The sequence below is a fragment of the Astyanax mexicanus genome, chromosome 10, assembly GCF_023375975.1.
Source record: "Astyanax mexicanus isolate ESR-SI-001 chromosome 10, AstMex3_surface, whole genome shotgun sequence".
NCBI classification, from domain to species: domain Eukaryota; kingdom Metazoa; phylum Chordata; class Actinopteri; order Characiformes; family Acestrorhamphidae; genus Astyanax; species Astyanax mexicanus.
This window is the reverse complement of record NC_064417.1, coordinates 26,737,113-26,747,654: the sequence shown is the minus strand read 5'-3', so window position 1 is coordinate 26,747,654 and position 10,542 is coordinate 26,737,113.

Here is a 10,542-nt window from a genome sequence, read left to right as displayed (position 1 = left end):
TGAAAGGGGTATTGGAGGCAGAAATCAGTAAAGGCTGGTTAGATAAGTGATTCACGTGCTCGTCCTTTGCTGCGGTGAAACTGTGACTAGCGCTGTGACAGTGATGTTTATTATGGTCATTAAAACAGATTTTGTCAGGTATTGTCTTATAAATATTTACACAACTTATATCTCTCCTAAAAAGCGTTTATTTTGGTCAGTAACACTCGTGTTTATTTACTAGCAGCGTAAATTTCCAGTGTTTGCTTTGGCGTGGATGTAATTAGGGGAATCTGTACTAGTGGTGTGACATATCGTATCGTACACGATAATATCGCCAACATTTTTGAATATCGTGAACGATATTTTACCCTGAAATATCGTGCCATAACACTCACCCCTAATTATCACATCAGGGTACTACATTTTCGGCTGTTTTTGTTCTCATTTCCTATTAAATATCTACTAGAGACAGATTATGTCTGCCCAGTATCATTTATTTTACTTAAATCCTGTATATATGGAGATATATGGAGTTCATTATTATAGTATCATGACATTCTGAATCATTGACTTCTGTTACAAATCTGTTAAAATCTGCTTGTTTTTTTTTAATATCTTAGTTAGAGGTGTGCAAAATCATATCTTGTACAATAATAAAATGTAAGTTGTGTTTTTTTTTACAGTAGTGTATTTTTTGTCATATCACCAAGAGTATCATTATCACGATAATACCTTGAAATATTGTGATATTATTTTAGGGCCATATCGCCCACCCCTAATCTGTACCAGGTTTGCCTGGCACCTGTGTGGCATTAATGTGGCATTTGGCCCCGCCCAATATCGGTATCGGTGATCGGCCCATCGTGGTGAAAGGCGATCGGCGATTGGAATCGGCCCCAAAAACACTGATCGGTCCAGGAGGTGTAAAAAAGGAGGTCAATTTTGGCAGTGCATCTGCGATTCTTTTGCTCTCTGCCCGTTTCTTTCGTTTAGCAGAACCAATTTCATAACTCCACTTCATTTTCACTGTGACAGCTGTCACTCTAGTCGCGTACAGTTCCCGCTGTTTTGGTTTGAAGTCACGTTGTGTGGCACATTGCTACGTCATCATATTATGGACTAGTTCAATGCAAGCAACGGAGGGGGGTATGTGTGTTTGGACAATTAGTATTTAGACATTAATTCGGTATTCTACTGATATTTCTGTTGTTTTTTTAATAGAAATATGTTTTTTCTTTACTTTACATAAGTAACAAATTAACATTGTTTTTGGTGTATTTACTGTAGCTGGGATGGTCAGATTTGGGGGCCCCTATGGAGGACAGATTTGGTCAAGGCCCTAGGCAAATGACTAGGTTTGCCTAATTAAAGAACCGCCTCTGCTTTTATAATAATATCTAAGCCGGCATAAAAATAAAACAAAAAAGTTTGTTGCAGATCTGAACGTCGCTGGGGTGCATGGTGGCCAAAGAAAACGAACACTGGCTTCTTATTTCAAAAAGAAAACCAAAGATATGTGTACTGAGTTTACAGCATTCTGGTGAGCCAGATTGCCAGTTTAGCCTGTCCTAATAAAAATTTCACCAGGCAGCACTTAAATTGATGTGTGATTGTGTACCTGGGCCCAGTATGAAATGGCCAAAACTAAAGGTCACCCCGAGTCTCAGGCAGAGTCTGTGCAAAAGTCCAGACAGCATGTTTAGGCCAGAGCAACTAATGAACAGATACTCTATAGTCTCAGGCTGGGAACAAAAAGAGCAGCAGATATCCACCTCCTTAACAAAATGGACAGTGTTGGTAGCTACGGCCCCGTGTTTAATCCTCCATTGAAGATCTCCAGACCTCTAGGGCTGTGGAAGTTTATACAAGATTCTCCACCTGAACCCAGTGGTGCTCTGATCTTGTAGCAGACCACATCAATGATGTTCGCACCTTTCCATGGCTCAGCTTCACGCAGGCCACATACCATCAGCTTCCTCAGATTCAACAGATTCAGTCTTGGAGAAAAAAGGGTCAGTAGGGGACCTCCACCCTCCTTCCAATCTTCATCTGCAGCAGTCACACGAAGAGAGGGAAAAAGTGGATCAGCCTCTTCTTGAGGTAAGTTCAAAAACTCCCATACCTGCTTGAGGGCTTCCTGTACTTCATTCAGAAGCAGTCCTAGTAGTCTTTGTGTAAAGATTCCTGTCTGCTGAGCTAAGAGTTCCGTTGTTTTCCAGCCATTACCACTGGGCATACGCAAGTGTAAAGTATGGTAAACCTCTTTAACATACAGAATGATGGGGGATCAGTCGATTATAAAAAATCGGCTCTTCCCATATCCACTGCATCGACTGCAGCCCTCCCTTATGCATGTGTTGTAGCAGGCCCCATGCTTTCTACACTGACCTGTAAAATCCCCCCAAGCCTCAGAGGTCAAGTTTATCAGAGTACATGAGAAAGAGATGTCGGTCCAGCCCCATGTTTCAGTTAGAGAAATCACAGTGTAACCAGATCTTACAAGCCGATGAAGAAAAAAAAAGGTTAAAGAGGAGAGAAGAGTATCGGCAATACTGGTCCTGCATTTACTTGTCACAGCCTCCTGCTTTCCCATTGGCTAAGACTGCTGACCCATTTAAGCAGGTTAAACTCAAATTTACATATTTACTAATTATATTTTTAATTATATAAGTCCTTTTAACTATGTTTCAAATATTTTAAATTTAATCAAATAAATTATATTTAAAAGTAAAAAAAAGTGATTTAGCTAGTATCTTCAAACATAGTGTGCTCCTATAAATGTATAGATATGTGTACTTTCTAAGCATTTTTATTGAAATGTGTACAGAAAATATGTAAAATTATATATATATATATATATATATATATATATATATATATATATATATATATATATACATGTGTAACGTTTTAGAGCAACATTTAGGGCAGCATGTTATTTTTTAGTGTATATTAAATCTGGTGATGAAGATCTGGTGGTGTGTTCCCAATATGCAGTAGTCAGTACCGTCCAGTGAAGGAGAACTGCAGAACAACGTTAATAATAGGACATAAATAACCACAGGACTCATTCAGAAGTGTTGTGCAGTCCATGCCCTGGTGGACCTACAGGACAGACATGTGCAGAGGGGGGGGCGGAGGGTGCCTGAGCACCTGTTCGTTTGGGTCTTAGTGCCCTTACTGCCCCTAAAGTGCCCTTTTATTAAATGTATTCTCCTCTCATTCCGCAACAGTGTTTCAGATCTTGCCGCAAGTTCTTGATTGGGTTTAGGTCTGGACTTTGACTGGGCAATTTTAAAATATGAAATTTTTTTTGTTTTAAACCATTCCATTGTCGCCCTGGCTTTATGTTTAGGTTTGTTGTCCAGCTCGAAGGTAACGTCTCAAGTCTTTTGCAGACTCCAACAGGTTTTCTTTAAAGATCTGTATTTGGCTCCATCCATCTTCCCATCAACTCTGACCAACTTCCCTGTCCCTGCTGAAGAGAAGCAGCCCCAGAACATGATGCTGCCACCACAATGTTTTACAGTGGGGATGATGTGTTCAGAGTGATGTGCAGTGTTAATTCTCTGCCACACATTTTGGCCAAAAAGTTTAATTTTGGTCTCATCTGACCAAACCACCTTGTTCCACCTGTGTCCCCAACATGGCTTCAGGAAAAACTGCAGCCATATGTATTATAAATGGCTATTTGATTAGTCAGATTACATTATGTCTGTAGTAAAATGCACAAATAAATACAACAGTATTAGGAAAAAATGGGACAAACAATTTCAGTTTGGAGTGACTGACAAGCTTAATGAAAGTTGGGGAAAAAAAGTTAGTCTGAAGTCCTTTGTAGCATTTCTTTTTTTAACTTCTACTTTTTATTTTTTGCATGGCTGGGCTTTTAATATAGGTTATCTACTGTTATGAGTACATATAATATAAAACACCAAGGCTTTAAAGTAAGGCTTTGATTAGTATAGGGTTTACTTTGTCCCATACAGAAATCAGACTTCATTAGCAGAAAAACAGCTGAAGAATGTAAACAATAGACCTTAGAAGGAGATACACCAATACCTTTAACACAACTTCCTTTACAAAACATTAAAATATGTTTAATAGTTCCATAAACATTATAAATTGACATAGAATACTCTATTGCACAAGTAAGACACAACTTTAATATAAACTTACTATATGTTATTCCTGAAGTCATTATAGGCATTACCCTTATTACAATTACCCTTTCCCCAATTAAAAAATACATTCAATCATCCTTCAAGTATTTGTTAATCTTGTTTTACGTTCTTAGTTAAATATTATTGATTGTATAATTTCTTATCATTGTATCATTTCTGTACTTTACTTTCACTATTATCTTGTATTTATTTTATATTTTATCAATTCTTAGTCTAATTCTTATTTTATATTTTTACATACATACAATTAATCTATATTTAACGTTGATTTAAAAAGAGTTTTTTTTTTTATTATTTACGGCTGCGCGATTCTGCTTCTCCACCCTGTGTGACGGCTCTGTGCCTCTGTGCCTCTCTGCCTTTGCTCCTACGCCATGTGTAACGGCTTTCACCGCTGCTGCGCGACTCTGGTCCTCTACCCTGAGTGATTTCGTTCACCGCTGCTGCGGGACTTTGCTCCTCCATCCTTTCTGATGGCGTTTGCCGCTCGCTGGTCCACGACTCTGCTCCTCGGCCCCCTGTGTGATGGCGTTCAGCGCTGGTGCGCGACTCTGCTCCTCCACCCTGTGTATCGGCATTCACGCTGCTGCGTGACTCTGCTTACTTTTCAAAATGCATAGTGGAAAATAAACATAATCCACGTGTTTTTTTTTGTTTATTCATAGCATTTAAATGCTAAATTTATTAATGGATAAACAAACCAGCAATGCTCTCTAACTTTTATCAACAGAATGCAATTTTTTTTTTAAGTTGAACGACCAATCTCTAATTTATATTTTATGAGTAAAATTCTTGAAAAAGTATTTTTTCTTGCAGCTTGATGTTTTAAAAGAAAACAATAGCCATGACAAATTGTATCTGGCTTTAAAGGGAACCACACTGAAACAGCACTAATAAAGTAGGTAAGTGATAGTAGGGTAAATACTGATATAGGAAATGTCACTGTTCTTATTCTTCTTGATTGAACTGCTGCATTTGATACAATTGATCACAATTTTCTTTTTAAACATCTGGAGAATATAGTTGGCATATCTGGAACTGTTTTAAAATGGTTGTTTTCATATTTAACTGGAAGGATGTTTTGTTAGTATAGCTGAAGATATCTCTAAAAAGAATTATATTCCATGTGGTGTACCACAAGGCTCTGTCCTTGGTCCACTCCTGTTTTTCTTGTACATTCAGGGGCGGATCTAGCCATTTTGGGGCCCTAGGCATAATATAAACAAGGGGCCCTCATTCTTGAAACACACACATAAACCAAATAACTAGAGATGGAACGATCGATCGGCAGTGTATCGGTATCGGCCGATTTTCATGTATACATGTATACATTGTATACATTTGGACGTCCAGGTAAGTATTAATAATTCTTTTACAATGTTAATTTATTATTTTGTATGTTTTCTTTTACACAGGTACCCCCAGGCTCCCCTGCCCCAGAACACCCCTTGGTCTCTACCCAGACCATAAGGACCCGGGTGGCTTGCGCACCGCCATTTTCACAGGATTCAGGTAAGTACTGTGTTTGTTATGTGAATGTCTGTGTAGATAAAATGTACATGGGGGTTCTTGGTGGATGGTGATGTGTTCAGGGGCCTGACATCATCACAACATTATTATTATTAATCCTGGAGTCAAATTCCATAGCTATGCAGACAACACACAGCTGTACTATCTGTTAAATCAGGTGATGCAAATGCAATAAATAAACTAACCAGTTGTATGCATATCATCAAATAAATGATGAATGCAAATTTTTTAAAACTAAATGAAGATAAAAAAGAGAAAAAAAATAATCTGCGCACTCAATCTTCAAACAAAAGATGAAAACATATGCCTTGGTGTTACCCTTGAGTTTGCCTTTTCATTCATACCACATACAAACAAGATAATTGAAACTGCCTTTTATCACTTAAGAAATATTGCACGAATGAAATCTCATCTTCAGTTAGATGATGCCAAAATACAGATACATGCATTTAATATAAATAAAAATTCAACCATACAGTGAACGTTGACGAAAGTCGCACACGTGATAGCGTAAGACAGCCTCTTTCAAATGACGGCAGAACCGTTGTGGTAGTGTGTGCCAATCTTGAGTTATTCAATTTTAAGCATTATTTTAAATAAATAAAAATTCATAAAAAATCAACAATAACGTGTATGTTTCCGAAACTCGCACACATGATAGCATAAGACAGTCTCTTTCAAACGATGGCAGAACCGTTGTGGTAGTATGTGCCAATCTTGAGTTATTGAATTTTAAGCATTATTTAATATAAATAAAAATTCATAAAAAATCAACGATAGTGTGTATGTTGCCGAAAGTCGCATACATGATAGGATAAGACAGTGTCTTTCAAACGATGGCAGAACCGTTGTGGTAGTATGTGCCAATCTTGAGTTATTGAATTTTAAGCATTATTTAATATAAATAAAAATTCATAAAAAATCAACGATAACGTGTACGTTGCCGAAAGTCACACACATGATAGCGTAAGACAGTCTCTTTCAAACGATGGCAGAACCGTTGTGGTAGTATGTCCCAATCTTGAGTTATTGAATTTTAAGCATTATTTAATATAAATAAAAATTCATAAAAAATCAACGATAGCGTGTGCGTTGCCGAAAGTCGCACACATGATGGCGTAAGACAGTCTCTTTCAAACGATGGCAGAACCGTTGTGGTAGTATGTCCCAATCTTGAGTTATTGAATTTTAAGCATTATTTAATATAAATAAAAATTTATAAAAAATCAACGATAGCGTGTGCGTTGCCGAAAGTCGCACACATGATAGGATATGACAGTTTCTTTCAAACGATGGCAGAACCGTTGTGGTAGTATGTGCCAATCTTGAGTTATTGAATTTTAAGCATTATTTAATATAAATAAAAATTCATAAAAAATCAACGATAGCGTGTGCGTTGCCGAGAGTCGCACACATGATAGGTTAAGACAGTCTCTTTCAAACGATGGCAGAACCGTTGTGGTAGTATGTGCCAATTTTAAGTTATTGAATTTTAAGCGTTATTTAATATAAATAAAAATTCGTAAGAAATCAACGATAACGTGTACATTGCCGAAAGTCGCACACATGATAGGTTAAGACAGTCTCTTTCAAACGATGGCAGAACCGTTGTGGTAGTATGTGCCAATCTTGAGTTATTGAATTTTAAGCATTATTTAATATAAATAAAAATTCATATAAAATCAACGATAACATGTACGTTGCCGAAAGTCGCACACATGATAGGTTAAGACAGTCTCTTTCAAACGATGGCAGAACCGTTGTGGTAGTATGTCCCAATCTTGAGTTATTGAATTTTAAGCATTTGTGTAAATGCAGGATCTGAATCCTCATTCTCCTGGAATTATTTGAATAGATGTTTGAACTGACTGGATAGCTGAGCACAGGGACGTTTAGCAAGGCCAGTACAGTAAAAAGACAATTATACAACAAGTTGAAGACAGAGGAACATTTCTGTAGAATTTCCCTCCATTTCAAGCTACCTTTGAGTCTCTTATTATAATGGAGAGTAACAGCAATGCCAAAAGTGTCAAGAGTGTGGAAGAAAAGGAGGACCTTCAGTCTCTGCATACCCAGTCAAGTAGGTCCTCGGCCAAGTCTGGAGTTAGCATGGTTATCGCTAAAGCACGGGCTAAGGCTGAAGCAGCACAAACCAGAGCAGCCTACGCTCAGCGAGAGATAGAGCTAAAGGTTGAACAAGCCCGTCTTCAAGCTACTCTCAAAGCACTCCAGATAGAAAAAGAAAGAGATGCTGCTAAGTGTTGGAAGCCGGTTTAATTGAATCTGAAATGGGATCTGTCGTCAAATCTTCTCTTTCTCTCTCATCTCAAAAACATTTGCAGCGCACTGCGCATTATGTACACAAGCCTGTGTACAACCAACAGCCCAATCTACTGAAGAAGATATGGAAGGAGAAAATCCCTACACGCCACATCACTCTCCCACGCATCTGCAAAGAGCATATGACAGGAGTCAGGGTCAGATGGCATTACCCCTACCACTCAAGATCTTGCAAAGTGTTTGGCTCATAATCAGCTTGTGCAACGCTGACTTTCTAACTATGTTTGATGATACAGAGCATCCGGAAAGTATTCACAGCGCTTCACTTTTTCCACATTTTGTTACGTTACAGCCTTATTCCAAATTGTATTATATTAATCTCTTTCCTCAAAATTCTACACAAAATACCCCATTATTACCATGTGAAAAAATTTATTAAAAAAAAAATTATTAAAAATAAAAAACTAAGAAATCACATTTACGTAAGTATTCACAGCCTTTGCCATGAAGCTCAAATTTGAGCTCAGGTGCATCCTGTTTCCACTGATCATCCTTGAGATGTATCTACAGCTTAAATGGAGCCCACCTGTGGTAAATCCAGTTGATTGGACATGATTTGAAAAGGCACACACCTGTCTATATAAGGTCCCACAGTTGACTGCATGTCAGAGCGCAAACACCAAGCATGAAGTCAAAGGAATTGTCTGTAGACCTCCAAAACAAAATTGTCTCGAGGCACAAATCTGGGGAAGGATACAGAAAAAAATCTGTTGCTTTGAAGGTTCCAATGAGCACAGTGGCCTCCATCATTCGTAAATGAAAGAAGTTTGGAACCACCGGGACTCTTCCTAGAGCTGGCCGGCCGTCTATATTGAGCGATCAGAGGAGAAGGGCCTTGCACCATGACGATCCAAGCCTTCCCCTCCTGCTTCAGTCTATGGCAGGGACGATGACGAGGCAATGAATAAGAATGTTACCAATAGATGTACTGAGGTATGTGGAGAGGGAATCAGTGCAAGAACATGCCCGAAGATTCCCCAGATGAAGGAACACTTACTGGAATTCATGGAGAAGATGTTCAAGCACAAACATGTAGAGGTAGCTCCTGTATTACTGGAGTGTCAAGAGGTTTGGTATCTCCCACTCTTTGGAGTATAACATCCGAAAAAACCTGAAAAAATCCGTGTTGTTTTTGACTCCAGCGCAGAATATCAGAGAGTCTCTCTCAGTGATGTGTTGCTCAGAGGACCTGACTTGAACAACAACCTCTTAGGGGTGCTCATCAGGTTCAGAAAGGATCCTGTGGCTATCACTGCTGATGTACAGCATAAAGTTCACTGCTTACTTGTGAAAGAAGACCACAGGGATTTTCTTCGTTTTCTGTGGTATCGTGACAATAACATCAACAGTGATATTGTGGAATACAGGATGTGTGTCCACGTGTTTGGGAATAAGCCTTCTCCAGCTGTCGCCATCTATGGTCTGAGGAGAGCAGCCCCCCCCCCCCCCCCCTTTGTTTTATTTTCATTTAGTTAAAAAAAAATCACCTTTTTAAAAACATTCATTGTATTCTGTTGATAAAAGTTAGAAAGCATTGCTGGTTAGTTTGTCATTGCAAAGTTTGCTCGGATATCACACATTTTTGTATTAAAAATATCGCAAATTCATTCACCTTTGTTGGCTAATTCTCTGTGAGATATCCATTAACCCCTTACAGTCAACGGCATTATCTAGATTTTTGCATATTTTCTTAATTTTGCCTTTAAAGGCACTTGTATTTAAAATAATACCCACATATTTCGTGTCAACATATTCAGAACAGTCTCAGCCATCTCAATAATGAGGAAATAAGTGACCTGGAGGATGTATGTAGATATTATGTGATCCTAAACATCAAAAACGTGAAATCCGATTTAAAAATTATTCCTATATATTATTAAAAATATATTTTATTGGATATAGTGGATAAACTGTTTTGGTGCTTGAAATTGATTTACCAGAGTCTTAGCTTCACATCAGTAGTAAACTATATATAAAATAGTATATAATGTGAAATAAATGTGTTTTTTTTTTTTTAAATGAATAAATAAATAATTTAATTAAAAAATGATAAAAATTCTGATGGTGCCCAGGAACTAATACTTTAAAATGATTGATCCCAGCAAGCATTGCATTGAGACGGTTATTCAGAAACATTTGGCACTTAGCAGCATAATTGACTTTATTTTTTGTGTAAAAATTCCTATTCCTGCGAACTGCGGTCCCTGTTTCAAGTAAGAACACCTTTTTTTCTCACTTCTTACTCTCCTGTAGTACGCTCCAGTTCTTGAAACAGGGAAAACAGTTTGGGAGCATAGGCCAACCTTTAGAAAACTTTTGGCTTAAGATTTAGTGTAATAATCCTCTGAAAATCAGTGCAAACCTTATAGGAAGAGAAATAAGAGAGTAAAAAGACTGAACGGTCGCATCCGACACTGATCACACATGGTCTATTCGAAGGGCTCCTGGTAGTCTATAACTGTCGCAGGTAGGATCTAACTGTTGCCTGTGGGTTTTAACTGTCGCT